The sequence below is a fragment of the Hypomesus nipponensis genome, chromosome 17 (assembly GCF_054491055.1).
Source record: "Hypomesus nipponensis isolate SF chromosome 17, ASM5449105v1, whole genome shotgun sequence".
Classification (NCBI taxonomy): Eukaryota; Metazoa; Chordata; class Actinopteri; order Osmeriformes; family Osmeridae; genus Hypomesus; species Hypomesus nipponensis.
The window spans coordinates 18,649,224-18,676,247 of NC_140377.1; the positions used below are offsets into that span (position 1 = coordinate 18,649,224).

A 27,024-nucleotide genomic window follows, 5' to 3' on the forward strand; every position below is an offset into this window, starting at 1 on the left:
TGCGAAAATAGCCCAGCATGTGTGTGTTTGGCGTCTGGTTTTGGAGAGAGACCCTGTCTTACTGCATGATAAGTGGTACTCTACTGGTGTCCGACAGGGCTCCGTCCTTGGCCAGTGGCGTAACTATAGGGAGTGCAGCTGCACTCGAGCCCGTGGCGAAAGGGAGCCCGTCCTCAATCTCAAGTGAGAACTCTACCTGAAGAACTGACCAGGCCCCTCGTTCCGCGTAAATCACAGATATGGAAGCAAATCATGACCAAAATTCAAATAAAAATGCATTTCCAGAAATACTTTTTCATATTGAGAATGTGGCTGCATTATTTGACTCATAAATATTAGTAATCAATCATCCTATTTGCACTTAAATTTTCTTCTTTAAGACTGCTCATTCTTTCACTTAATTAAAATGAAAACGAAAAAGACTTTTGAAATTTCATTTTCAAAATATGCCCCAGCAAATAGATACCAAAATTCAATTTGAAATGTAAAATTCGAAAATGAAAATGCATTTCATTTTAAGAACGTGGCTGCAAAATCGTGACCACAATTCAAATTCAAATGCATTTCCAGAAATGCATTTTCGTTTTCGTGTTCTGCCCGCGAAGAACTGCCCATAATTCGAAAACGAAAATGCATTCTGAGCGGCGCAGCAGAGTGACGTCGGTAGCCTCTCTTCTTCAGCTCCCTGCTGACTCATCTTGTTCGGTAGGGGGCGGTGTGCATATACGCATTGCACTACATGGCAAAATTTGCCGGAAAATTGCAATAGGGTCCAAATGCAGTGCTCCCTCCTCAGGCCCCTCTAAACCGGAACTCTCTCCTCAGGCCCCTAGAGCCGGAACTCTCTCCTCAGGCCCCTTTTTTCATGTGTATCCGAGGTATTAGTGCCACTGTGGTCGGAGGATACTGTAGGCTATTTATATTAATAGGCTACCTTACATTGAACTTCGGTTTTAGCATAAGTCAATAATGTTTAACAAAGCGGAAATTAGCATTGCGGCTAGCGTTACGTATTGCTAACATTACAAACATGATCACTGTTCTAACCCTGGCAAGCATAGAAAATAGGTTTGGCAGTTTAGCGTCATCTAGTGGTCATTATAGAATATCACATTTTTTCCGTTGGTCATTTGCAGCAGCAACAGCTGGCTCGTGTTATTGTTTATTGTTTCCACGGCAACAAGAGCCGGCTCTGAAATAATTCATTTTTTAACGTTGATAATACAAACAACACTACTCTCTTAATCTGAAATCAATATCCATCCTTGTATTTATGTTAAATGTTGCTTCATCAATTACCACTTCAATCATAAAGATGTGTAATAGCACTAAACATATATTCCATATTCCAATAATGTAGGATTACGGTGTTCATGGGAAACTTAGGCTACTGCAGGGGGATAAATTAACAATAACCATGCCGAGAACATAGCCTTATGTATCGTTGATGAAATGCCTCATTTAGGCTATCACCGGCCAAACTGGCTAGCGAGTTTCTCGTCTCGTCTCGTCATCTTCCGCTTGTCCGGGGATCGGGTCGAGTTTTTATTATGAAAATGAAATTTAGCCCGCATTTGGAGGGTGTTAATTTAGAACTCTGTACCTAACGCTAGCCGCAATGCTAATTTCCGCTTTGTTAAACACTATTGACTTATGCTAAAACCGAAGTTCAATGTAAGTTAGCCTATTAATATAAATAGCCTACAGTATCCTCCGACCAGCGGTGGCACTAATACCTCGGATACACATGAAAAAAGGGGCCTGAGGAGAGAGTTCCGGCTTCAGGGGCCTGAGGAGAGAGTTCCGGTTTGGAGGGGCCTGAGGAGGGAGCACTGCATTTGGACCCTTCTCGAAAATTGACTGAATTACCGGGTCTTTAGAGGACGCATCACAGATTATGGCGCTCCCTCAAATTGTGCAGATACTTGTAAGGTATTTTCTTGTGGGCTTTTATTGTGACAGGGGTGTGTGGTTCTGACGTTGGAAGAAAGTGAGTGAAGTGAAATGCTATATGTGGGGTAGATACAGTAAAGATGTACAAAGTGTGCCCGAAGACCGTGTCCGTCCCTTATGATTAATGCAACATAAACGAACCCAAACAGTCGGCTACATACTGATAGGATTTGCTGAGCTGGTAGAAACTAATAATATAGGCCTATCTGAGTCTGATGCCCGTGACCGAGTAGAACATGTCACAGAGAGCTTGGCTGCATACTCTGCCGTCACAGACATAGACATATACTATATGTCTATGGTCACAGACGTACACATTAATGAGGTTGCCATAGTAAACCTCTCTTCAGTCCTGGAACGGCTGGATGCTGTGGAGCCTCGAATGGGACGGGGACGACCAACCATCCACATCCCGTTCGAGTCCATCGAAAACTATTTATTAAATGGTTTAAAAATAAAGGACATATTGGAGCTGTTCGGCGTAGGCCACCAGACCATCCGTCGGAGGATGCAAAGCAACGGATTTATGGAGCTAGAAAGCTGACAAAAGTATCTGAATTTGAATATGAAAGATCTGAAATATTTGTGTGTCGAATTTCAGAAAACTGAAATATTTTACAGTTTATTATATAATATCTGAATTATTTGTATGTCGAATTTAATTAAACTGAATCATTTTGATCCAAAAATACACATTTCAAAAATTCAGATTGCAGGAATTCAGATTTTTGAAATTCAGATTGCTGAAAAGGCCAAAGGTGAAACAGCTTGCTTTCACAGGGAAAAGTAGACGATTTCAGAACGACCGAACTTTACCTCAGAACAAAAGCTCAGTTGCTCGTTGGAGGAACAGTATGGAGATAGTGCTTATGAAACTTGTAAAAACTTGTGTCTTCTCCTTTGCCAAAATCGGCAGTAACTGTTACCAAGTGAGTCGAGACAGACTCGGAGGGCGGCGGAGACCAACGGAAGACGTGGAACAACTGGCAAAGCTATAGCCTATATTTATGTTTCGTTGTTTTCTTTTCTGTGTTGGGAGTTCTTTTAAGAGCTTGATGCCATCAACATCCAGCCTGATATAAAATCATGAACTTCAATTGTGTGTCTTAATTATAATGCCCACACAGAAAATCCAGGTTGAATCAAGTCACGCTAGCTAGCTACTGTATTGCTAATGGACAATTTTGGATGGTCAAGCATATTTTTCTCCTATCAAAGTCAATGACAGCCTATAGGCTATGTTCATTTGCTAAGTGACATTTCATATGGTTATGGATAGTGAAATATTTGCTTTCTGAGAGATCGGACATAGCCTAGTATTTAACAGCATATGGAGTTATCTATCAGAATATATCTGTAGTGCGGCCGGGTGTGATTTGATTAATCGTCCACACGTCGTCTGGAAGTCAGTTTCGATCAAATACCAACTATCTCCATACTACATCTTGCCGATGTATCTTCTACACATCGGGCCGACGTCGGCAAGACGTATGTGTGCTATCCCAGATGATCTGGGTCTTCCTCAAGCAACTAACTCGGTCACGGGCATCAGACTATATTATTAGTTTCTACCAGTTCAGTTAATTCTATCAGTGTCTGCACAATTTGAGGGAGCGCCATGATCTGTGATGCGTCCTCTAAAGACCCGGCAATTCAATACATTTCCCGGCAAATGTTGCCATGTAATGCACTGCGTATGTGCACACTGCCCCCTACCGAACAAGATGGGTAGCTCGGTCAGTAGGGAGCTGAAGAAGAGAGGCTACTGACGTCACTCTGCTGCGCCGCTCAGAATGCATTTTCGTTTTCGAATTATGGGCAGTTCTTCGCGGGCAGAACACGAAAACGAAAATGCATTTTTTGGAAATGCATTTGAATTTGAATTGTGGTCACGATTTTGCAGCCATGTTCTTGTAAATTAAAATGCGTTTCTGGAAATGCATTTGAATTTGAATTGTGGTCACGATTTTGTAGCCTCGTTCTTAAAATGAAAACGCATTTCTGGAAATGCATTTTCATTTTCGAATTTTACATTTCAAATTGAATTTTGGTATCTATTTGCTGGGGCATATTTTGAAAATGAAATTTCAAATGTCTTTTTCGTTTTCATTTTAATTAAGTGAAAGAATGAGCAGTCAGAATGAGCAAATTAAAATGCAAATAGGATGATTGATTACTAATTTTATTTATGAGTCAAATAATGCAGCCACATTCTCAAAATGAAAAAGCATTTCTGGAAATGCATTTTCATTTGAATTTTGGTCACGATTTGCTTCCATACATAAGGCCGCAGCCAGGTTAGATATTAAAAAACAATGTGCAGGATGTTGTTGGAAAATAGCTAAAGCTAGATAGGCTAAACGTTAAGATAGCATAGCCTATCTAGATAACAAAAATAAAATCAAACATTCACCAATCAATTCACAATGTGTATTGTAATAAGCAGTGTTGGGAAAGTTCACTTTCTACATAAACTAGTTCAGTTCATAGTTCATAATTCAAAATGTTGAACTTAGTTCAAAGCTCCAAATAATGAGCTAGGTTAGTTCAGTTCTTTTTTTCAATATGTGGCTGCCGTCTGCAATACCGCTCTCTGCCTCTACGCAATACGGCGTTCTCACACTTGCCATGCATTAGGGATGTGCATCTCCATCACTGAGGACGATGGGATACACATCTTGATGCACTGCCAACGATCAGATGCATTAAAGATACATAAAAGCAACTACTAATGCGATACTATACGATTCACCCCTATTGCGATGCAGTGCGATTCGACACGATGCGATTCAATGAGATGCGATGCAAAGGGAATATTATGCTATGCAATTTAATAAGGTACATAATGATTTACATTTATGCTATGATTTATTTATTTGTCAGACTGCAAATCATCAATTAACTAAACAAGTGAAAGTTTTATTTCACATATTAAACTTTTAATAATTAGACAAGCCCTTCTCTTCAATATTGTTTTAACAGTTCAAATGTACGATTTAATACGAAAATCAATGAAAATATGACGCATGCATGCCTATCATTGTAGCCTTTTTACTGTTCTGGTGCCATCTGGTGTTTCAAATGTGCAACGGCATCTCGAGTGTTGGCATCCTTGACTTTTTACAGTCATTTGTTTGTGTCCACGGTTACGTGAGCTCTAAATCAATGTAGTTTGTCGTACGTAAAATGAAGTTTCCCTACTTGGTAAAATGTATTTAAAGACCTAATGTATTTAAAGATCAAAGCTCTGTTGCAGTTCTGATATCTATAAAGGTAAGTGCTAGCATTATATGCGTTGCTTTTGACGTTGTATCCAGGATTTGCGACTTGTTTTTAAAACTCATTTCGGTGTTGGCTAGCTAGCTTTACCTCCATTGTGTTGTTATCTAGATTCAGTGTTTCCCTTCATGAATGGGGATATGTTAGTAGGCCTACGCTGTGAAAAGTGGATGTCATATGTTTTTTAATGCTATTTAAATGTAGACAGTGTTGTGAGCATAGATGTGTTTATATATATCTATGGTTGTGAGTCCCAAGGTACGTACGTTCACGTTTTGTGTATTTTAATTTGACCGCCCTCGTGGGCACAGTAAAGATAGTGTGCCGTGTTCTGGAGCCAATACAAGTTCACTGCTCATAAACATTCCGTGATTTAAATTCTGTTACTAAAAGGAGACATATGCAATACAGTGTACACAGTAAAATAATTCAACACATACAGTGTTACATTTAACTCTGTTTCAGATCATATTTGGTCCCACTTGAAAATACATTTACTCTTTAATCAATGTCAGTTTTTCAGAGTTAATTCTACTCAAAGTTGTATTCGAATTTACACTGAAATGTGTACAAACTGTGTTTTAATCACACTCATCAGAGTAACATATGAAAAAAAATTGTTTGGCACAGTGGGGAAACGATTCGGCAACTTTTAGATTACTAGCCCGACTCCCTCACCGCTCATCGCTCATCCATTTGACTCCCAGAGGGAAAAGTGTTCAAATGAACACTGAAATGTGTAAGAAATATTGATTTGTATTATTTTTTGGTATATATACTTGTATAGTGTTATTTTAAAAACTCAAAGGCATATCAGTGTTATTGAATTACTGAAAGCTAATGGAAGGTCAAAAGCAAATTAACACAGATAACCATACCAGCATTTATTGTAACTGTATTTTGACACCAATGAACAACTACAGATGCTAAATGACTAAATGTATGTCAAAGGGCCTATGATAAAGCAAGTTTTCAACCTGGTCACTTCATATGCATGAACATTTTCCTGAAAAGCTACAGTAGCTAAAGGCAGAGTGAGCAATAACAATCTTTCATGGATCATGATCACAACAGATTCAATAAAAAAAAACAGAGGCATTTCAGATTCTACTTTTCCACAGATAACTAGGTGTGGGCGATAAACATACCCGATATGATATTTAGCCCAATGCACTTTAAGAACCTGAGTGCTACTGGGCACCTGCATTGCCATTGCCATTTTAGAACAGGTAAGGGGAGTTGTTAGGCACAATGCGAAGCGGAGTGCCGAAAACCCCCTTTACCTGTTCTAAAATCTGCGTAAACCACAGACTCGCGGGGTTTATTGTTTTTTTAAAACTGTTACTACAAATATTTGATATAGTTTCATCAATAAAAACAAGTAGAAACAAAATAGTTTAATAATAAACCGTCTTTCTTCCGCTACGACAAAGTATAGTTCCTACATAAATCGTTGCCACACAACAGCCAGATTGACATCTTTGCCGTCTTTTTCGATTTAAAATATTCGATGCGCAGTCATATCGAATTTTAAAGAATGTTATGAGGACAACCTGTGAGTTTATGCTGGATTTTACAACGGCATGGAATGTGATATAGCCAATCACAATCAAGGATGGGAACAACCAGTTTTAGAATTTAGAATATTCGTTAACAGCCCTAATTCATACCATTCTCAGCCTCAACAGCTGACTCAGCATTGCGCATCTAATCCAAGAGTTCTGTGGTGGCTTTCCTTGATCACCTTTTCTTTGATTGTGGTTGGCCACTTCAGGAATCTGTAGGCTGTGGTCTCACCAAACAAAAGTCTGAAGTCTTGTCCTATCTGCAGTGCAACAAACAGGCTTGAAAAAATAAAATACCTTTTTCTTGAGTGATATCTAAGGCATTATTAGATATTAGGCAGTATTTTGGTGATATAGTGAACAAAAGTCATACCAGTCCTGCTGTGTGTCCAAAAATGATCGCGTTTTAAAGGAGACATGACATGAAAACTTCATTTTATGATGTTATTTAACATTAATATGAGTTCTCCTAGCCTGCCTTTGGTCCCCCAGGGGCTAGAATTTTCGATAAGTGTAAACCAAGCCCTGCGTGTTCTTCTCCGCCTTTGACAAAATGAAGGCTCAATTGCTCTGTTTGAAAATCTCCCCCTAGTGACGTAGATGGGGGGAAGGTTACCTCCCCTCTTTCTGCTTTGCCCGCCCAGATCATCTGGCCCGCCCATGAGAAACTTAGCTACCACCGTGCAAGGGTGAGTGCGATATCGGTTTTTCCTGGAGAGACATCATGGCGAGCAAACAAACGATGCATTAAAGTTGCTCAGTGCTTGGATGTACAAATGCAAACACAAATCTTTTTTAGTTCCTTCATCCGAGCCTCTGCACAACCACTATCTCAATTGTATTTTCGTTGGAAATGCGCTGACACAACTTCCCAAAGTTTTGCATGTCTGCGCCAAACATTTTAGCCGCTACTGTTTCCTCAACTTGAGCCTACACAAAGCTGGCCTTGCTGAAATTAAATTCTGGATCAATACTAAATCTCCTTGGTCAAGCTACAAACCTTGGACAAGTAAGTTAACTAACGCTTTATCATTTTGTTGCTTTACTGTATATGGTTACCTAGCTTGCTACCCTTAGAAAGTGGCTGTAACATTTAGCTCTGCAGCTAACAGCTGAGTTACTGTTGCTAATGTAAAGATAAATGGCATCAACTGTGTGTGAATACAAACGCTGTCACGCCAGTGTTGTACACTTCTTTGTTATTTGGATAACCGTTATGCTGTTGGTGTTATGGCGTGTGCGATATCCGCCTTTCCCCTCATTTAAATTATTATGAGTGTGCACCTCTGCAAACCAGGGTGATCAGATGAGAATGGCTAAATTCGAGGCATCTTACAACAACGGGGGCTACGAGCCATTGCGATAAATCCGTTGTAAACATTAGCGCATGTTGCTGCCCCTCTCCTCCTCATTAGCATTTAAAGCTACAGAAACAGCGCGTTTTGAGGAAAGCTCACTGAGGGACTGCTCGTAGTGGCTGTAACTATTCACCAAGGCTGAATTTTGGGAAAGATACTTCAGATACAGTATTAGGGGACCACTAAGGCCTATATAAAAGCATCCAAAAACAGCATTTCATGTCTCCTTTAATCACATTATATCATATGATTAATTGCAAAAATATTCAATCTATTTAATCTGTTTTACCCCTCTGTTTATTTTTTTAACATTAAAAGGGTGTACTTAAAAACTTTGATAGGCCTAACTGGATGATAATGTCCATAAAACAAGTTCAGTTGGAACACAATTTAAATTGTGAGGGAGTTTTATTCACTCACAAACTATACTGCTGTATAATAGACATCCACAAAATTAGACTTGGCGTCTGGCGGCTGAAACTGGCGTCTTAGCTTGTTCTGCTTCAAGCTGTCACAAGCTGTCACTTTAAGACAGACAACACACTGCGGTCTGTCCTCATTAACAAGCCCAAACAAAATCTGCAGATTTTTTTTCACATTTTCTGCGGTTATTCAGTCTGAAATTCTTGAAAGACTTGCGTCAGAGCGACCGAAGATATTCCACAATAGTTTGATGCCAAATATGGTCAGTTGAATGTTGACAGACTTTGCAAAAAAGTATTGATCCATCCTCATAAAGATCGAGTGAAAATCCCTGGCCCTGTCTATGGCTGTAATTTTGGTTGATAAGTGTTTTCGTGTCAGTTGTTCAGGGCTGAATCTCTGCATTTTTGGCTAAGGTTTTAATATTGGCTACAGTAGCTAGTCAAACCTGAATGTTACTGTATCAGTTTCAGGGTTGACAGACGTCCTTCAATTGCTATCACAGAACAACCTACACTGGTGGCAATGGGCTCTGTTTACAGGTTAAATATTTTGAAAGAATAGGGATGTAATATGAGTTGACAAGTTTATTTAAATTTGGCCTCAGACCAATGCATTGTATTTGTAATTCCGCGGAATTCTGCACTCGCGAATTACGTTTGTGCCTGTGTAGGCTACAGGTGAAGCCAAAGACAATATATGTGTTGTCATATTTTCTAGTATTTGCCTTGTAAGGAAATTGCTTTGGAAGCACATTTGGCGATGCTTCATCCTCTGCTTTGCATTTACGTGGAGCCCGGTGAAAAACTTGTCCATGATATGTAAGTAGTGTAATTTATTGATTAATTCCATCCGCGCCAAGGGGGCGCGCCCCCCACTTTGGGAACTTCTGCATTAAATGAATGTGAAGGTAAAATTAAGGTCAATAAGCTGACTCTATGTTGAAGTCAAATTGTGGTGTTGGGAAAGCTAGCCAACTCTGTTGCCAAGTTGTCGCCAAGCTAAGAATAGCTCAAGCTGCTCATTTTGGCTGTGTGTCATGACTCATTAGCTTCAAAGTAACCTGATGTAGTTAGACAACACATTCATACTTCTAGCATTGATGGTTGCTAGCTAGCTCACTACTCTCGCAATCCACCATCCGAGGCTGTGTGCACAGTCCTTTGCAGGAAAATGCAAGCAAAACATAAAAGCTAGTTAACTTACCTATTTTTACGGAGGTACTGTTGCAAATACATTACAGCTACCTCACAGAACTTTGCTATTCCAATCCAGAGTCCTTTTATTGTTAATTTACATGTAATGCTTATTGTGAAGTAATTCATCATATAGGTTATTATTATTTTGAAGGAAACCAAATCACTCTGAGGAGTTGTGTGCCAGAGATTACGTTTTTATCACAGTGTTGTTTCTCCAGTAAATATAAACCTGAGAAACATACACCAGTAACCAAATTATCAACATTACATATGCCAAATGGACAAAATGACATACACAAGTTTCCTTCATATGTGAAAGCTGAGTTCTCATTAACTTGTAACTGTTTTTTTCCAGATCCCCTACAGGCCAATCATACTTGATCATGACAAGACAGAGAAGACATCTTAAGGCTCCAGAGAGACTACAGAGACTCAACCAGAAACAACACTAACCAGACCGAGGATCCACTAGAGAGAAACAAGCTTCCAAAGACTAAATACAGTATCCAGAGAGACCAGACAGAGAACAAAGAGAGAGCAGAGTTATGGAGACACATCACTGTGACACATGTGGGAAGAGCCTTTCCTCATCCAGTAGCCTCAAGAGGCACATGATGATCCACACTGGAGAGAAGCCATACAGCTGTGACCTCTGTGGTAAAACCTTTAACCGTGCTTGCAATTACACAGATCACTGCAGGATCCACACTGGAGAGAAGCCCTACAGCTGTGACCTCTGTGGTAAAAACTTTAGCAAGGCTTGCCATTTTAAAGCTCATAGCAGGATCCACACTAGAGAGAAGCCCTACAGCTGCGAAGTCTGTGGTAAAACCTTTAGCAAGGCTTGCAATGTCACAGTTCATAGCAGGATCCATACGGGAGAGAAGCCTTACAGCTGTGATCTCTGTGGTAAAACCTTTAGACATGCTAACAGTTTCAGATTTCACTACAGGATCCACACTGGAGAGAAGCCCTACAGCTGTGACATCTGTGGTAAAACCTTTGGCAAGGCTAGCAGTGTCACAGTTCACAGCAGGATCCATACGGGAGAGAAGCCTTACAGCTGTGACCTCTGTGGTAAAACCTTTAGACATGCTAACAGTTTCAGATTTCACGACAGGATCCACACTGGAGAGAAGCCCTACAGCTGTGAAGTGTGTGGTAAAACCTTTATCAGGTATAGCAGTTTTACAAATCACCACAGAATCCACATGGGACCCAAGGGATTCAGATGGCTGAGCGGTTAGGTTATCGGGCTAGTAGTCAGAAGGTCGATGGTTCGATTCACGGCTGTGCCAAATGACGTGTCCTTGGGCAAGGCGCTTCACCCTACTTACTGTGAGTCGCTCTAGATAAGAGCTCCTGCTAAATGACTAAATGTAAAACCTTAAGCAAGGCTTGCAATGTCACAGTTCACAGCAGGATCCACACTGGAGAGAAGCCCTACAACTGTGACCTCTGTGGTAAAACCTTTAGCCAGGCTGGCAATCTCAGAGCTCACTGCAGGACCCACACAGGAGAGAAGATCTAAGCAGCCCACACTGACTATTTATGTCAAACAAATTACATATACAAACATTTTATGCATATCTACGATAGAAAAACCAAAAGGGTGAAGTTGACCCAGCAGTTGGAAACTACTGGCCTGCACCTACTGGGACAGCACATGCAGTAACACCAGATCTACAGTCCAACATGACTGGTTGGTTTGTTATTGCTTTAATTACAAGAGCTGTTGAGGCTCATGCAGGTTGTTCTTGAAACTGTATCTGTACAGGAATACAATACTTAGTAGTTCTGATGAAGACGGATAATTGTGTTGTAGGGCTGTATTGGCAGAGACCTGAATAATACAGCCCCTTTGTCACTGGTCACCCAGACACACGTCTGGGATCGTTGATTTGCATGACTACTTCACGACAATCACACCTTAATGACACACCTCTGGAGAGATGATCTCAACAGTTGAGTAGGAAGGTGGACCGAGGAAGACATTGAAATTCACTAAAAGTTGTGTTCCTGTAAATATAGTTCTAAACAGCTTTTAATGTCATGTTTGATAGGATTGTGTTTCTTATTTTATGTACCACATTCTAGTAATAATTGTAATGATGTAACTTGTATATTTACCGGGTTAACAGAGATTGTGCACACAGTGGTCCAACATGCGTTGATATATCCCCTGTCTTGTAAAATAATCACACTTGGCCTAATTGTGTCAATACTGAAGGATTGTTAAGTATTTTTGCATTAGCACCTAGGCTTTGGAAAGACCGATCTGAGGACATTACAATATATTTAATTCACCTTACGTCAAGCTAAATACAACAGATGTACAACCAAAACAAACAAGACAGGCCTAACCTATACCTTATTTTTATTGCAGTTGACTATATTATAGTATTTATAGTTTTATGGTCCTGTTGTCATTGATTGTCTCATTAAAGTCTTCTTTTTGACACCATACTTTCAGAGGCAAGTTCCTCTATGGATACAATATTGTACAATGTAATATAATTTCTCTATTTTAAGAGAATGATTAAATGTCCCAGATTTTATGAGGCAAGACTTATCCCCCAAAACGGACCCATCAAGTTTGTTCAAAGTCACCCCTTCAGCATTTGCACCCCCGTTATGTTGATGTTGTGAGTGCTCGAGCCAAGGACACTGGACATCAGGTAATAAGCGATGGATAGGTACAATGAATTGGCAGCTAACAAAGCAGCTGCTGACTTAATAAGACTCAAACAGTCCTACTATGATCAGGGGGAAAAGCCCGGAAAACTTCTAGCATGGCGCATTAAACAACAACAAACAGAAAGATCTATTAGTTGTATTGAAGCCCCAAGTGGTAGAACTATAGTGGACCCGACAGAGATTAATGAGACCTTCAGAGTCTTCTATGAGAAATTATACAGCTCTGAGTGTTCTCCTAATCTGGACACGCAGACACAATTCTTAGACAACCTTGATATTCCCAAAATTTCGGAAGAAAGTAGAGCATTAGATCAAAATGTAACTGTATTGGAAATTGCAGAAGCGATTGGCTGTATGAAGGCTGCCACTTCGGCCGGTGTTGTATCACCCGATGCATGACTCTCTGGATTGGCACCCCCTTCGCGGGAGCGCGCGCGATTCAAAGAGTGAAAGAGTTCGTCTTGATATTGCATCCAAAAGAAGGGGAGACAGAAGTCTCACATTATACCGTCTTTGTTGTTGAATTCAAGAGAAGGATGTCTGTTATCTGTGTAAATATCAGATGCTATTTTCAACACAAAATCCTTAAAATTCGTAATTCAAACGGTATACGCGAACCAACATTCTTGCTCCACGACATCGCATTCTGAGGAAATATACCCCCCCAGTATGATCATGATTATTATTTGTGTAGCAGGTTCAAAGTATTTCACATGTCTCTCTTCATACTAATGTATAGGTTCAAAGGCATGCGATTTTAATGCAGTTAGCCTGTGCGTAGGGTGGGTTACTCAGACAGGTCGAAAACAACAGCCTTCTGATCCAGAATCAGCTGTCCTGAAAAGGGACCAAAGGTTCACATGCCTAGCCTACAAAAGACAAGTACTAAAAACAATGTATCAACTATGTATCAACATCAAAAGAACCATCGAATCCTTTTTTAAGATAGGAAATATTATTCTTATTGTTTAAGTCAATGAAATAAATGAAAAAATAAAACATATTAACCCCTCACCTACCATGGACTATTCTGTTTTCAGACCTGTCTACCCTATACATACACATGTATTGGTATTCAATTTATGCTATTAAATGTACATAATGCTGGCGTAGAAGGATAGAAACGTATGTGGGGGGAAAGCATTTCATGGCAGGTTTTCCATTAGATGTAAGTGCAATGCACCCCCTGCTAATCCTGACTAGGACAGTGTGACATGCCTGAAACTTACTGTGCCTACTCATACTAGTGCCCTCAGTGTACAGTAAGAATAATTTGATGCTGGGATATACAGAACAGACAATAGAGGGGGGGTGCATCTCACAACAGGCTTAATGCACCCCCTGCTAATCCTGACTAGGACAGTGTGACATGCCTGAAACTTACTGTGCTTACTCATACTAGTGCCCTCAGTGTACAGTAAGAATCATTTGATGCTGGGATATACAGAACTGCCTTGACATAAAGAAATACTTTGTGAAGATGTACCTCAATAAACATTAGTAACAAAGAAAATAACACAAAAGGAGTCATGTATTTATCATACACTAGATTGTGTTGGTTATGCGTATAACTACAACAGGACAGTGGTTGTCCTGTCAGCTCATTTGTACTGTTTTCCAAAATCAGAATACCTACCAGCAGGTAATATGGGACTGCAACTGCATTGCAAATAATAAAAGGTTTATATTAATTAATTGTATTCAATATCTTTAATTTTATAGTGTCTGTTATTCACAGAGTGTGTGCATTGCACAATATGGGGCTAGTACGAGTAACCACAGCAAGTTTCAGGCATGTAACACTTTCCTAGTCAGGGTTAGCAGGGGGGTGCATTAAGCCTGTCGTGAGATGCACCCCCCCTCTATTGTCTGTTCTGTATATCCCAGCATCAAATGATTCTTACTGTACACTGAGGGCACTAGTATGAGTAAGCACAGTAAGTTTCAGGCATGTCACACTGTCCTAGTCAGGGTTAACAGGGGGTGCATTGCACTTACTTATTTTCACTCTATATGTTGCCTTTAGGAAACATAATTAGAAGCTCTGGGGTAAATTTTCACTGTTATGCAGATGATACTCAGCTATACATGTCCATAAAGCCTGGAGAATTTCCACATGCTATGGAAAAATGTGTTTCCGGGTTGAGAACTTGGATGACAGCAAATTTCCTTCTTCTTAATTCGGATAAAACCGAGGTTCAAATTTTCGGCCCTAAAAAATGCAGAAATAATGTATCCAATCTGACCTTAAACTTAGATGGTGTCAAAGTACCTCAAAGCCAGTTGGTAAAAAATTTAGGAGTCACATTGGACCCAGACCTTTCGTTTGAGTACCATATTAAACAAATCACCAGAACTGCATTTTTCCATCTACGTAATATTGCCAAAATACGAAAATTCCTCTCAAAGGATGATGCTGAAAAACTAATACATGCTTTTGTTACGTCCCGATTGGACTACTGCAATGTGTTGTTCTCTGGCCTCCCAATTACCTACTTGAAAAATTTACAGCGGGTACAAAATGCTGCTGCTAGACTATTGACAAAAACAAGAAAGTTTGATCATATAACATCTACTCTTATCTCTTTACACTGGCTCCCTATCCAAGCCAGAGCTGATTTCTAAGTTTTACTACTAACTTACAAATCTCTACATGGATTGGCACCACTGTACCTCTCCGGTCTCCTTGCACCCTATTGCCCCGCAAGGACTCTAAGATCTCAAGATGCCGGCTATCTGGTAATACCCAAAATTAAGAAAAAAACTGCTGGAGGTAGGGCGTTCTCATATAGAGCACCTCTTCTCTGGAACAAATTACCTGTCTCAATTAGGGAGGCTGATACTGTTTCGACATTTAAAACTAGATTAAAAACGTTCCTGTTTAGTCAATCCTATGATTGTTAAATGTGTGTACTTTCTATGTAAACCTGGGGTGTGCGTTTGCCTATGTGTGTATCACATGTAACTTTTAAATTGTAATTTTAGCTTATGTTCACACTGCCCATTTAAATGTTACAAATAAAGTAAACCTGTTATTGTATATTGTTACTGTAATAGTTCCGTTGCTGTATATTTTAATTGTTATAGTTTACTAGTTGGAGACAACGGGGGGCTGGTTGTTTTCATCCTTATTCGTATAAATATAACCTATTTTAGAGTTGTTTCCCCTGGAACAGATTTCATGTTCCAACCAAGGGGGGCTGTCGCTGTCTTGGTGTGTGGGGCTGCATCAAATACCCTCTTAGCTTTGTTAAATTGCTGCACTAGTCCACACTTGACCGGTGGGGATCTCATTCTATTACGACTGAAACTGTTAGCTGCTCCTGGCATTCTCTAATCCCTGTTCTCCTCTCTGTCCCCCCCACACATCCCTTGTGGTGTGGGGGGTCTGAGCTGTCAGGACCTGCCTGGTCGTCGGTCTACCAACGCTGGACCAGGTCGTCAACCGGAAACCAGCCTCCATGACGGCCAACAGCGAGTTTCCAGGTCCCATCCAACGTCTATAAAGCCGAACAATGGATTTTTGGTGTTTCAAAACCCATTGACACTGTATGACTATGTTTAGCTTGTGTTCTGCTCCTCTCTCTTGCCAACCGTCTCTGGAGGAGGGGATCCCTCTCTGAATTGCTCCTCCCAAGGTTTCTTCCATTTTTTCTCCCGTTGGGAGTTTTTCTGGGAGTTTTTCCTTGTCTTCCTTGAGGGTTTAGGTCGGTTGAGGGGCAGTTCTATGGGCGTATGTGAAGCCCTCTGTGACATGCTTGCGTGTAAAAAGGGCTATACAAATACATTTGATTTGATTTGATTTGACTTACATCCCATGTAAAACCTGCCATGAAATGCTCTCCCCCCGCATACGTTTCTATCCTTTTACGCCAGCATTATGTACATCTAATAGCATAAATTGAATACCAATACATGTGTATGTATAGGGTGGACAGGTCTGAAAACAGAATAGTCCATGGTAGGTGAGGGATTATTATATTTTATTTTTTCATTTATTTCATTGACTTAAACAATAAGAATAATATTTCCTATCTTGAAAAAGGATTTGATGGTTCTTTTGATGTTGATACATAGTTGATACATTGTTTTTAGTACTTGTCTTTTGTAGGCTAAGCATGTGAACCTTTGGTCCCTTTTCAGGACAGCTGATTCTGGATCAGAAGGCTGTTGTTTTCGACCTGTCTGAGTAACCCACCCTACGCACAGGCTAACTGCATTGAAATCGCATGCCTTTGAACCTATACATTAGTATGAAGAGCCATGCCATGTGAAATACTTTGAACCTGCTACACAAAATACATTTTGTGTAGCAATAATCATGATCATACTGGGGGGGTATATTTCCTCAGAATGCGATGTCGTGGAGCAAGAATGTTGGTTCGCGTATACCGTTTGAATGACGAATTTTAAGGATTTTGTGTTGAAAATAGCATCTGATATTTACACAGATAACAGACATCCTTCTCTTGAATTTAACAACAAAGACGGTACAATTTGAGACTTCTGTCTCCCCTTCTTTTGGACGCAATATCAAGACGAAATCCTTCACTCTTTGAATCGCGCCCTCCCGCGAGGGGGTGCCAATCCAGAGAGTCATGCATCGGGTGATACAAACACCGGCCCCGATGGCATCTCGATAGATATCTATAAAAAAATTCAAACCAAATTAATATCACCCCTTTTGGAGGTGTTTCAGGAATCCTTTGAGAATGGTCTTCTCCCCACAACTATGAGGGGCGCCTTAATCACTTTACTTCCAAAGCCAGGGAAAACAAATACAAAATGTGAAAATATGCGTCCAATTAGCCTTCTAAATTCAGACACAAAAATACTTTGTAAAATGTTAGCAAGAAGATTGGAGGATCTTCTACCTAGGGTGGTGGGGGAAGACCAAAATGGGTTTATTCAAGGGAGACAGGGTTTTCATAACGTCAGACGAGTGCTCAATATTTTATACAGTCAGAGCGAGGCCACAGACACGGCCTTACTTTCACTTGATGCAGAGAAGGCTTTCGATCGTGTTGAATGGCCCCATCTGTTTGAGGTGTTAAAACAATTTGGCTTTGGTATGAATTACATTCATTAAATGGGTTAGATTGCTTTGTACATGGCTTACTGCAGAAGTTTTGACTAATAGTAAGGTTTCTAAACCTTTTAACATCTGTCGAAGTTGCCCGCAAGGGAGCCCTTTATCGCCATTGCTTTTTATCCTTGCGATTGCACTTGCTATAGCGGTGAGGGCACATAGCGATATTTATGGAATTCGAGAGGGTCATTTAGAACATAAGATAGCGCTCTTTGCCGTTGATGTAATATTAATTTTTAGAAATCTACATAGATCTATCCCAGCGCTGTTAAGTCTTATTGAAACATTTGGAGAAATATCCGGTTATAAAGTTAATTACTCAAAATCATCTATAATGCTACTTATCGAAACAGAGAGGGGAAATAGTCCTGTATATGCTTCTACTTTCAAGTCAACAGATAATTTTACATATTTGGGAATACAAATTGTCCCTGAGGTGAATAAGATTGCTCAGATAAACTATGACCCAATTCTGGAAGCTAGTATTTCCTCAATAGAGCGTTGGACATCCTTACCTATCTCAATGATTGGCAGGATTAATATTCAAAAAATGAATATACTCCCCAAATTTCTTTATTTGTTCCAGAATATCCCCCTACCTCCTCCCTCATCCTTGTTCACAAGAATCAAGAAACTGTTTACCAACTTTATTTGGCAAAATAAACGTCCCAGATTACGTCTATCTTTACTTTATCTACCATATGATCGAGGAGGCCTTAAATGCCCAAATATCCAATGGTATTACTGGGCAGCTCAATTGCGGTCGATCATGTTTTACTTCTCTTCCGGAAATCCCCCTGCTTGGATTGATTTGGAATCCCGCACTGTTAAACCGAGTTAACCATTGCACCTGTACTTGTACTCAGCAGGCCGTAAATATCTGAAGAAAAATACAGACAACCCTATTATATTGAATATGATTGATGTTTGGTTCGACACAAATATTTGAATATAAATTTGTCCCATTCACGCTTCAGTCCTATTTGGGGTAATGCCAACTTTGAACCAGGGCTAAAGGATAGAGGATATGGGCTGAAAAGGGGTTAGGGAAAGTACAAGACATGTACAGGGAGGAGGATGAAGTGTTTATGTCTTTTGCGGAAATATCTACCAAATAGGACATTCCAAATAATAACTTTTTCAGATACCTTCAGCTTAGGAGTTTTATATCCTCTTCTCAAAACCTTTCATTAGATATACCGACCATTTCTGCATTAGAAGTAGCAGTCACTAGACACTGTTATGGCAAAGGTTTAATTTCAACTCTGTATGACTTGTTTGTGTCTGGATCTATTGAATCATCAGAATCAAAACTGAGATTATGGAATGAAGACATAGAGGAGGAAATATCTTTAGAAGACTGGAGAGAGGCTTGTAAAGAGGCACAGAGGCAGTCAGTCAGCAGCAACCTAAAACTCCTACAGTATAAATGGCTGATGCGTACATATATAACTCCTGTGAAATTGCATAAGTTTAAGGATAATATTCCTGATACCTGTATGAAGTGTGATGAGGCAAGGGGGACACTGTTTCACTGTATATGGGAATGTGGGAAAGTGAAAACCTTCTGGCAGGATGTTGTTGATAGGATTGATCAAATTTTATCAAAGAAATTACCATTGAATCCCAAGCTTTTTATTCTTGGTCTATATCCTAACATACCACTTCTACAAAGCAAAGAGTTCAGATTCATAGATATGTGTATATTACAAGCTAAACGTATAATTGCTCTTAATTGGAAAAGTGTTGATGGCCCAAGAATTGGTATGTGGGTTAAAGAAATGGCCTCAAACATGGAAATGGAAAAGATAACGTATATTGTTAGACGAAAACAAAATGTTTTTGATAATACCTGGGGACCTTTTATGTACTTCTTAAGACATAATACTAATGTTGGTAACTTGCTCCAGCAAGAACAGGCTCTGGGGGAGTAGGACAACTATCTGATTATGTACATTGACTAGTAGGAAAAACAACAACAAAAAACACCCATTATTCAGTGTGTAAAGTATGCTTTTATGTATCTCTTTATTTTCTTTTTATTATCTGTTTTTAATTTAACTATTATTTAATTACTCTATTATTATGGGTGGGGGGACAGGGTGAAAATGTTTGCTGTGTATTGTTCTGTTGTTACTCAACTTGATATGACTTGCAAACTCAAAAACAATAAATACATTGTAAAAAAAAAAAAAGTGTGGCAAGCCACAACAAAAAATAACAATGTGTTTAGCACATTTGTTCATACCGAAATCAAAAACTCTTAGCACACATTTAACAAAAGTCTGTGGATTAAACCGTGGCTACTTTTTTCATTGCTTTCATACAGAATGCATTGAATGACTGCAATAGCTTTGTTTAAAGCATTATAGACACATTTTCATAAAAGTTGGTAAATGCGAAAATAGCCAAGCCTGTGCGTGTTTCCTTTTATAAATAGTATTTTGTAAACCTGGACTTTGTAACTTTTATTGGAACATTTCATATGAATCATCTTAGACCAACATATAAATTAGAGTAAATATGCAGGATTAAAAAGATACATGAAGATAATGGAATAAATGGAATACAAAAACAGACAGATATTTCTCTGTGATTTTATTTGCCCTGTGAAACGAACATGTGTCTCTTTTTTTACCATGTCTAATCATATCATTCTCTGCTCGCATAACTGGTGCTAAAACACAATACTTTCTTAAAAAAAACCAAAAAAAAAAACTCAAACTTCTCTCTACCTTCTCCTCCCTCCTCATCCTCAGTCCCAGGTCTCCTGAGTAGGCAAATTCTCTGGCCCCCGCCAGCTCTCCACTGGTGTCCCACAGGGCTCCGTCCTTGTCCCCCTCTTCTTCTCCTTGTACACCCCCTCACTGATCATCACCTCCCATGGCTTCTTCTACCACTGCTACGCTGATGACAAGCAGCTGTACCTGTCGTTCCCCCGAACTGATCCGGGGATTGAGTCCTGCCTCACAGACATCTCCGCCTGGATGACCAAGCACCACCTCCAGCTGAACCTCGCCAAAACAGAATTTCTCATCATCCCGGCCAAACCCTCCATCTCCCACGATCTTTCAATCAACCTGGGATTGGCGACGGTGAATCCCTCATCCTCTGCCAGGAACCTCGTGGTGACGTCTTCTCCCTCACAGCCCACACTGTTGTGGTCTCCCGGTCGTGTAGGTTCAACCCCTATACAACATCCGGAGGATCAAGAGCTGTCTGAGCATTACACCCAGCACTTGTCCACTCCAAGTTGGACTACTGCAACTCGCTGCTCGCCGGTCTCCCAACATGCGCAATCCGCCCTCTCCAGAGGATTCAGAACGCAGCGGCCCATCTGGTCTTCAACCTACCCAGACGCGTCCATGTTACCCCGCTCTTCATCTCCCTTCACTGGCTACCCATCACAGCCCGTATGATATTCAAGAACCTGGTACTGACCTTCCGAGCGGTGAACGGGACTGCACCAGATTACATCAAGTCTCTCCTCCAGCCTTACATCCCCAACCCGCCACCTACGGTCTTCGTCTGACAACCGTCTGGTGGTCCCACCGCTCAAGACTGCCCTGCCCGTTTTTTTTTTCTTCACAATGTATGCTTTATGTTTGGCTACCCGCAATGTTTGGGGATATCTCTGTGTTGTGATCAGTGACCTATTCACTTTTTTTAAGCTCACTCTTGGAAGTTGCTTTGGATAAAAGTGTCTAAATGAATAAATATTAATGTAAATATAGCCTATAATTTTTAAGAAAACCAAATAAATATGAAGAAGAGTTGTATGCCAAATACGTTTTGTGAAAATGTTTTGTGTTTCTCCAGTAAAAATAAATCTGAGAAACATACACCTCTCATTAAATGATCATCATTACAAATGCAAAGTGGCCCATTATGAAAGGCAAAAGATTTCATTTATATGTGAAAGCTGCAGATCTTCTACTGGCCAATCATACCTGATCATGGGCGGAGATTAGACTGAGGAGACACCTTAAAGCACCATAGAAACTTCAGAGAGAGACTCAACCAGAGAGACTAAAGAGAGAGACTCAACCAGAGAGACTACAGAGACTCAACCATAGAGAGACTCAACCAGAAACAGCAGTAACCAGACAGAGGGTCAACCAGAAAAAAACAAGCTTCCAGAGACTACATAGAAGATCCAGAGAGACCAGACAGAGACCAAAGAGAGAGCACAGTTATGGAGACACATCACTGTGACACATGTGGGAAGAGCCTTTCTTCATCCAGTAGCCTCAAGAAGCACATGAGGATCCATACTGGAGAGAAGCCCTACAGCTGTGACCTCTGTGGTAAAACCTTTAGACATGATAAAAGTTTCAGATTTCACTGCAGGATCCACAGAGGAGAGAAGCCCTACAGCTGTGACCTCTGTGTTAAAACCTTTAGCCGTGCTTGCAATTACACAGATCACTGCAGGATCCACACTGGAGAGAAGCCCTACAGCTGTGACCTCTGTGGTAAAACCTTTAGCCAGGCTACTTATCTCAGACATCACCGCAGAATCCACACTGGAGAGAAGCCCTACAGCTGTGACCTCTGTAGTAAAACCTTTAGTCAGGCTTCCCATTTCAGAGTTCATAGCAGGATCCACACTGGAGAGAAGCCCTACAGCTGTGACCTTTGTGGTAAAACCTTTAGACAGACTGGCAATCTCAGAGCTCATAGCAGGATCCACACTGGAGAGAAGCCCTAGAGCTGTGACCTCTGTGGTAAAAGCTTTAGCCAGGCTGGCAGTCTCAGACATCACTGCAGGAACCACACAGGAGAGAAGATCTAAGCAGCTCACACTGACTATTATGTCAAACAAATTACCTATTGACAGTTAATAGTTTATGCATATCTGTGATAGAAAAACCCAAGAGGGTGAAGTTGTCCCAGCTGTCACTGCCTGAAAGAACTTCTGTAGGACCCACAGCTGGAAGAACTACTGGCCTGCACCTACTGACACAGCACATGCAGTAACACCAGATCTACAGTCCAACATGACAGGATACAGGGAAGATACTCTACCCCTGTAACACTGGAGGGGAAGCTTGAGTCAGGCTGGGTAGATTCTTGGTAAAAAATGACGGAAACCTTTCAGTTTTGAAGGACACAGTTGTAATTTCATTTAAAAAAACATCAAAACGCTCAATATTCATTTCTGGTTGAATGAAATACTTAGTTCTGATGAAGACGGATAATCGTGTTATAGGGCTGTATTGGCAGAGACCTGAATAATACAGCCCCTTTGTCACTGGTCACCCAGACACTCGTCTGGGACAGTCGTTGATTTGCATGAATGCTAAAATGACAATCACACTTTAATGACACGCCTCTGGAAAGGTGGTCTCAACAGTTGAAGAGGAAGGTGGACCAAGGAAGACTGAAATTATCATTAAAAGCTGTGTTATTGTAAATATAGTTCTAAACAGTTTTTTATGTCATGTTTGATATTATTCTGTTTCTTATTTTATGCATCACATTCTAGTAATACTTTTAATGTTGTACAATGTATATTTACAGGGTTTAAAGAGATTGTGCATGCAGTGATCCAACATGTGTTAAGATATTCCCTGGTCTTGCAAAGGATTCACACTTGGCCCAATTGTGTCTATACTAAAGGACTTTTAAGGATTTCAGCATTAACACCCCTAGGCTTTGGAAAGACCTGTCTGAGGTCTATTAAAATATATTTCATTCACTGTACATCACCCTAAATACACCAGATAGTGCAAATCGAAAGTACAGCAGAGGATCAAGAACCAGCTAGACAAACATAATTTATTCCTTACTTTTTTATTGTTGTTTACTATATTATAGGGTTAGGGTTAACCCTAACCCTGTTTATAGTTGTATGGTCGTGTTGTCATTGATTTTCTAATTAAAGTCTTCATTTTGACACCATACTTTGTCAAGTTCCTCTATGAATACAATGTTCTACAATATAATATAATTTTTTGTTAAGTTTGGCAACTGAAGACTTACCCCCCAAAACGAAGGCAACCCATTGTTCAACGTCAAAGCACCCCTTCAGCCCTGTTAGGTGGTTAGTGCTCAAGCAAAGGACACTCGACATCAGGTAATAAGCGAAAGAGACGTGGTTCTGCCACCTCCTCACAAAAGGAATACATATTTCGAATTTTAATTTTAATCTGCGATGACATTGCAAGGTTAATTTATGTATAGGCAAAATACATTGAATGATGGACAATAAAACATTGAATCAAAAGTTATATTAGCCTACATGTGGCAGTTGTTTGTTAGCCTGGTCCTAACCAGACCCTCGTACATTTCATTTGTACAGAAGCAAAATCCAAATTGAGCTGAAGTACGTAGGAGGGCAGAGCCAGGCTAGTTGTTTGTCGCTTGAATTCTGCTATCTCTGCCCTCGCCTGAGTCTGAGACTGCAAACATAACAGGTGTTGTACCAACATCGGTGACCTATCGAAAAATATTTGCAAAACAGCGTGGCAAGCAACAACAATTGGTTTGGCACATTTGTTCGTACTGAAACTAAAACACTTTTAGCACACACATGAGCATCTGTTGCACATCTTTACGGGCTACCGCTTCCATCTAGTGGTAGGCTATGGTAATTACGCAACCAGACCGTGTACTATGTCATGTGGAATACATTGTTTATGAAATCTCCACCCCAGGCCACGAAATGCAGTGATACACGTCCAGTCACAGCATTTTGAAATTTTGTAGAACGGGGTTCTTGTGTTGAAATATCCCAGAACAACCTTGTTTAATGTTGTGTTTACTGAAATCTTGGTTCTAGTATCTATTCCTTCTTCATGAAAGATAACCAAGTCATGCTTGGTATCTACACAAAGCTAACATAATAAAACAATGATTCAACTATATTTTGTAACTGTACCAAGATGTAAAGAACAATATTTGAAGAAATACATTTCTCCAGTAAAAATAAACTTGAGAAACATACACCTCTCATCAAATTGTCACAATTCCTAGTGATGGGACCCAAAAGCAGACCGGGACTGGTAGGTGGTGAAAAAAAAAAGAAGTATTTATTGGTGACAGGTGATGGTGGTAACAAACGTGCAGGTCGGTGGTGAGGGTGGTCAGGCGGGAGTGAACGGGTTCCAGAGGCTGCAGAGGCTGAAACAGGACCAGGAGTCCGGTCACAAAAATAAAGAAACAATTTGCAAAGCGAACAGGGTGACTAGAGATATACTACAAATCCAGGCACTAAAGCGCAACGTACTGGTACGTCTAACGATCCGGCAGGGACTGGATGTCAGGCCACAGGTTAAGTAGAGTGATAACGATGATCAGGAGCAGGTGAGTAAGGGAAACAAGCTCAGGGGGGTGGGGTCGTGACACAAATGATCAACATTACATATGCAAAGTGGCCCATTATGACAGACAAAAGATTTCATTTATATGTGAAAGCTGCAGATCTTCTACTGGCCAATCATACCTGATCATGGGCGGAGATTAGACCGAGGAGACACCTTAAAGCTCCATAGAGACTACAGAGCGAGACTCAACCAGAAAGACTACAGAGAGAGACTCAACCAGAGAGACTCAACCAGAAACAGCAGTAACCAGACAGAGGACCAACCATAAAAAAACAAGCTTCCAGAGACTACATAGAAGATCCAGAGAGACCAGACAGAGACCAAAGAGAGAGCAGAGTTATGGAGACACATCACTGTGACACATGTGGGAAGAGCCTTTCTTCATCCAGTAGCCTCAAGAGGCACATGATGATCCACACTGGAGAGAAGCCATACAGCTGTGACCTGTGTGGTAAAACCTTTAGCCGTGCTTGCAATTACAAAGATCACTGCAGGATCCACACTGGAGAGAAGCCCTACAGCTGTGACCTCTGTGGTAAAACCTTTAGACAGGCTGCCCACTTCACAGCTCACCGAAGGATCCACACTGGAGAGAAGCCCTACAGCTGTGACCTCTGTGGTAAAACCTTTAGCCGTGCTATCAATTACACAAATCACCACAGGATCCACACTGGAGAGAAGCCCTACAGCTGTGACCTCTGTGGTAAAACCTTTCGCCGTGCTAGCAATTACACAGTTCACTGCAGAATACACACTGGAGAGAAGCCCTACAGCTGTGACTTTTGTGGTAAAACTTTCAGTCAGGCTGCCCATTTTAGAATTCATAGCAGGATCCACACTGGAGAGAAGCCCTACAGCTGTGACCTCTGTGGTAAAACCTTTAGCCGTGCTAGCACTTACACAGATCACCGCAGGATCCACACTGGAGAGAGGCCCTACAGCTGTGACCTCTGTGGTAAAACCTTTGGCCGTGCTAGCAGTTACAAAGAACACCTCAGAGTCCACACTGGAGAGAAGCCTTACAGCTGTGACCTCTGTGATAAAATCTTTAGACTGACTGGGGATTTGACAGATCACCGCAGGATCCACACTGGAGAGAAGCCCTACAGCTGTGACCTCTGTAGTAAAACCTTTAGGCGTGCTAGCAATTGCACAGCTCACCGCAGGATCCACACTGGAGATAAGCCCTAGAGCTGTGACCTTAATGGGCCAACCTTTAGCCAGGCTGGCAATTTAAGCGCTCACTACAGGACCCACACAGGAGAGAAGATCTAAGCGGCACACACTGACTATTTATGTCAAACAAACTGTATACCTATTGAACAGTTTATGCATATCTATGATAGAAAAACCCAAGAGGGTGAAGTTGTCCCAGCAGTCACCATCTGAGAACTTCTGTAGGACCCACAGCTGGAAGAACTACTGGCCTGCACCTACTGGGACAGCACATGCAGTAACACCAGATCTACAGACCAACATGACAGGATACAGGGAAGATACTCTACCCCTGTAACAATGGAGGGGAAGCTTGAGTCAGACTGGGTAGATTCTTGGTAAAAAATGACGGAAACCTTTCAGTTTTGAAGGACACAGTTGTAATTTAATAATAAAAAATAAAAAAACATCAAAATGCTCAATATTCATTGATTTTGTTTCTTATTTTATGCATCACATTCCAGTAATACTTTTATTGTTGTGTAATGTATATTTACAGGGTTTACAGAGATTGTGCATGCAGTGATCCAACATGTGTTAAGATATTCCCTTGTCTTGCAAAGGATTCACACTTGGCCCAATTGTGTCTATACTAAAGGACTTTAAGGATTTCAGCATCACCCCCCTAGGCTTTGGAAAGACCTGTCTGAGGTCTATTACAATATTTAATTCACTGTACATCACCGTAAATACACCAGAGTGCATATCGAAAGTACAGCAGAAGATCAAGAACCAGCAAGACAGACATAATTTATTCCTTACTTTTTTATTGTTGTTTACTATATTATAGTGTTTATAGTTGTATAGTCGTTGTCATTGATTTTCTAATTAAAGTCTTCATTTTGACACCATACTTTGTCAAGTTCCTCTATGAATACAATGATCTACAATGTAATACATAATTTTTTGTTAAGTTTG

At 40.5% G+C, this 27,024-nt stretch overlaps 1 pseudogene across 1 annotated transcript; it reads left to right on the top strand.

Annotated features, from left to right (window-relative positions):
- The first annotated feature begins 5,087 nt into the window (after positions 1–5,087).
- LOC146253832 (uncharacterized) lies at positions 5,088–26,528 on the top strand (annotated as a pseudogene). The gene is made up of 5 exons (XR_014731660.1): positions 5,088–5,226; positions 10,133–10,954; positions 18,952–18,960; positions 21,812–22,307; positions 25,264–26,528. The product of XR_014731660.1 is annotated as an uncharacterized LOC146253832 (transcript).
- The last annotated feature ends 496 nt before the right edge of the window (positions 26,529–27,024 follow it).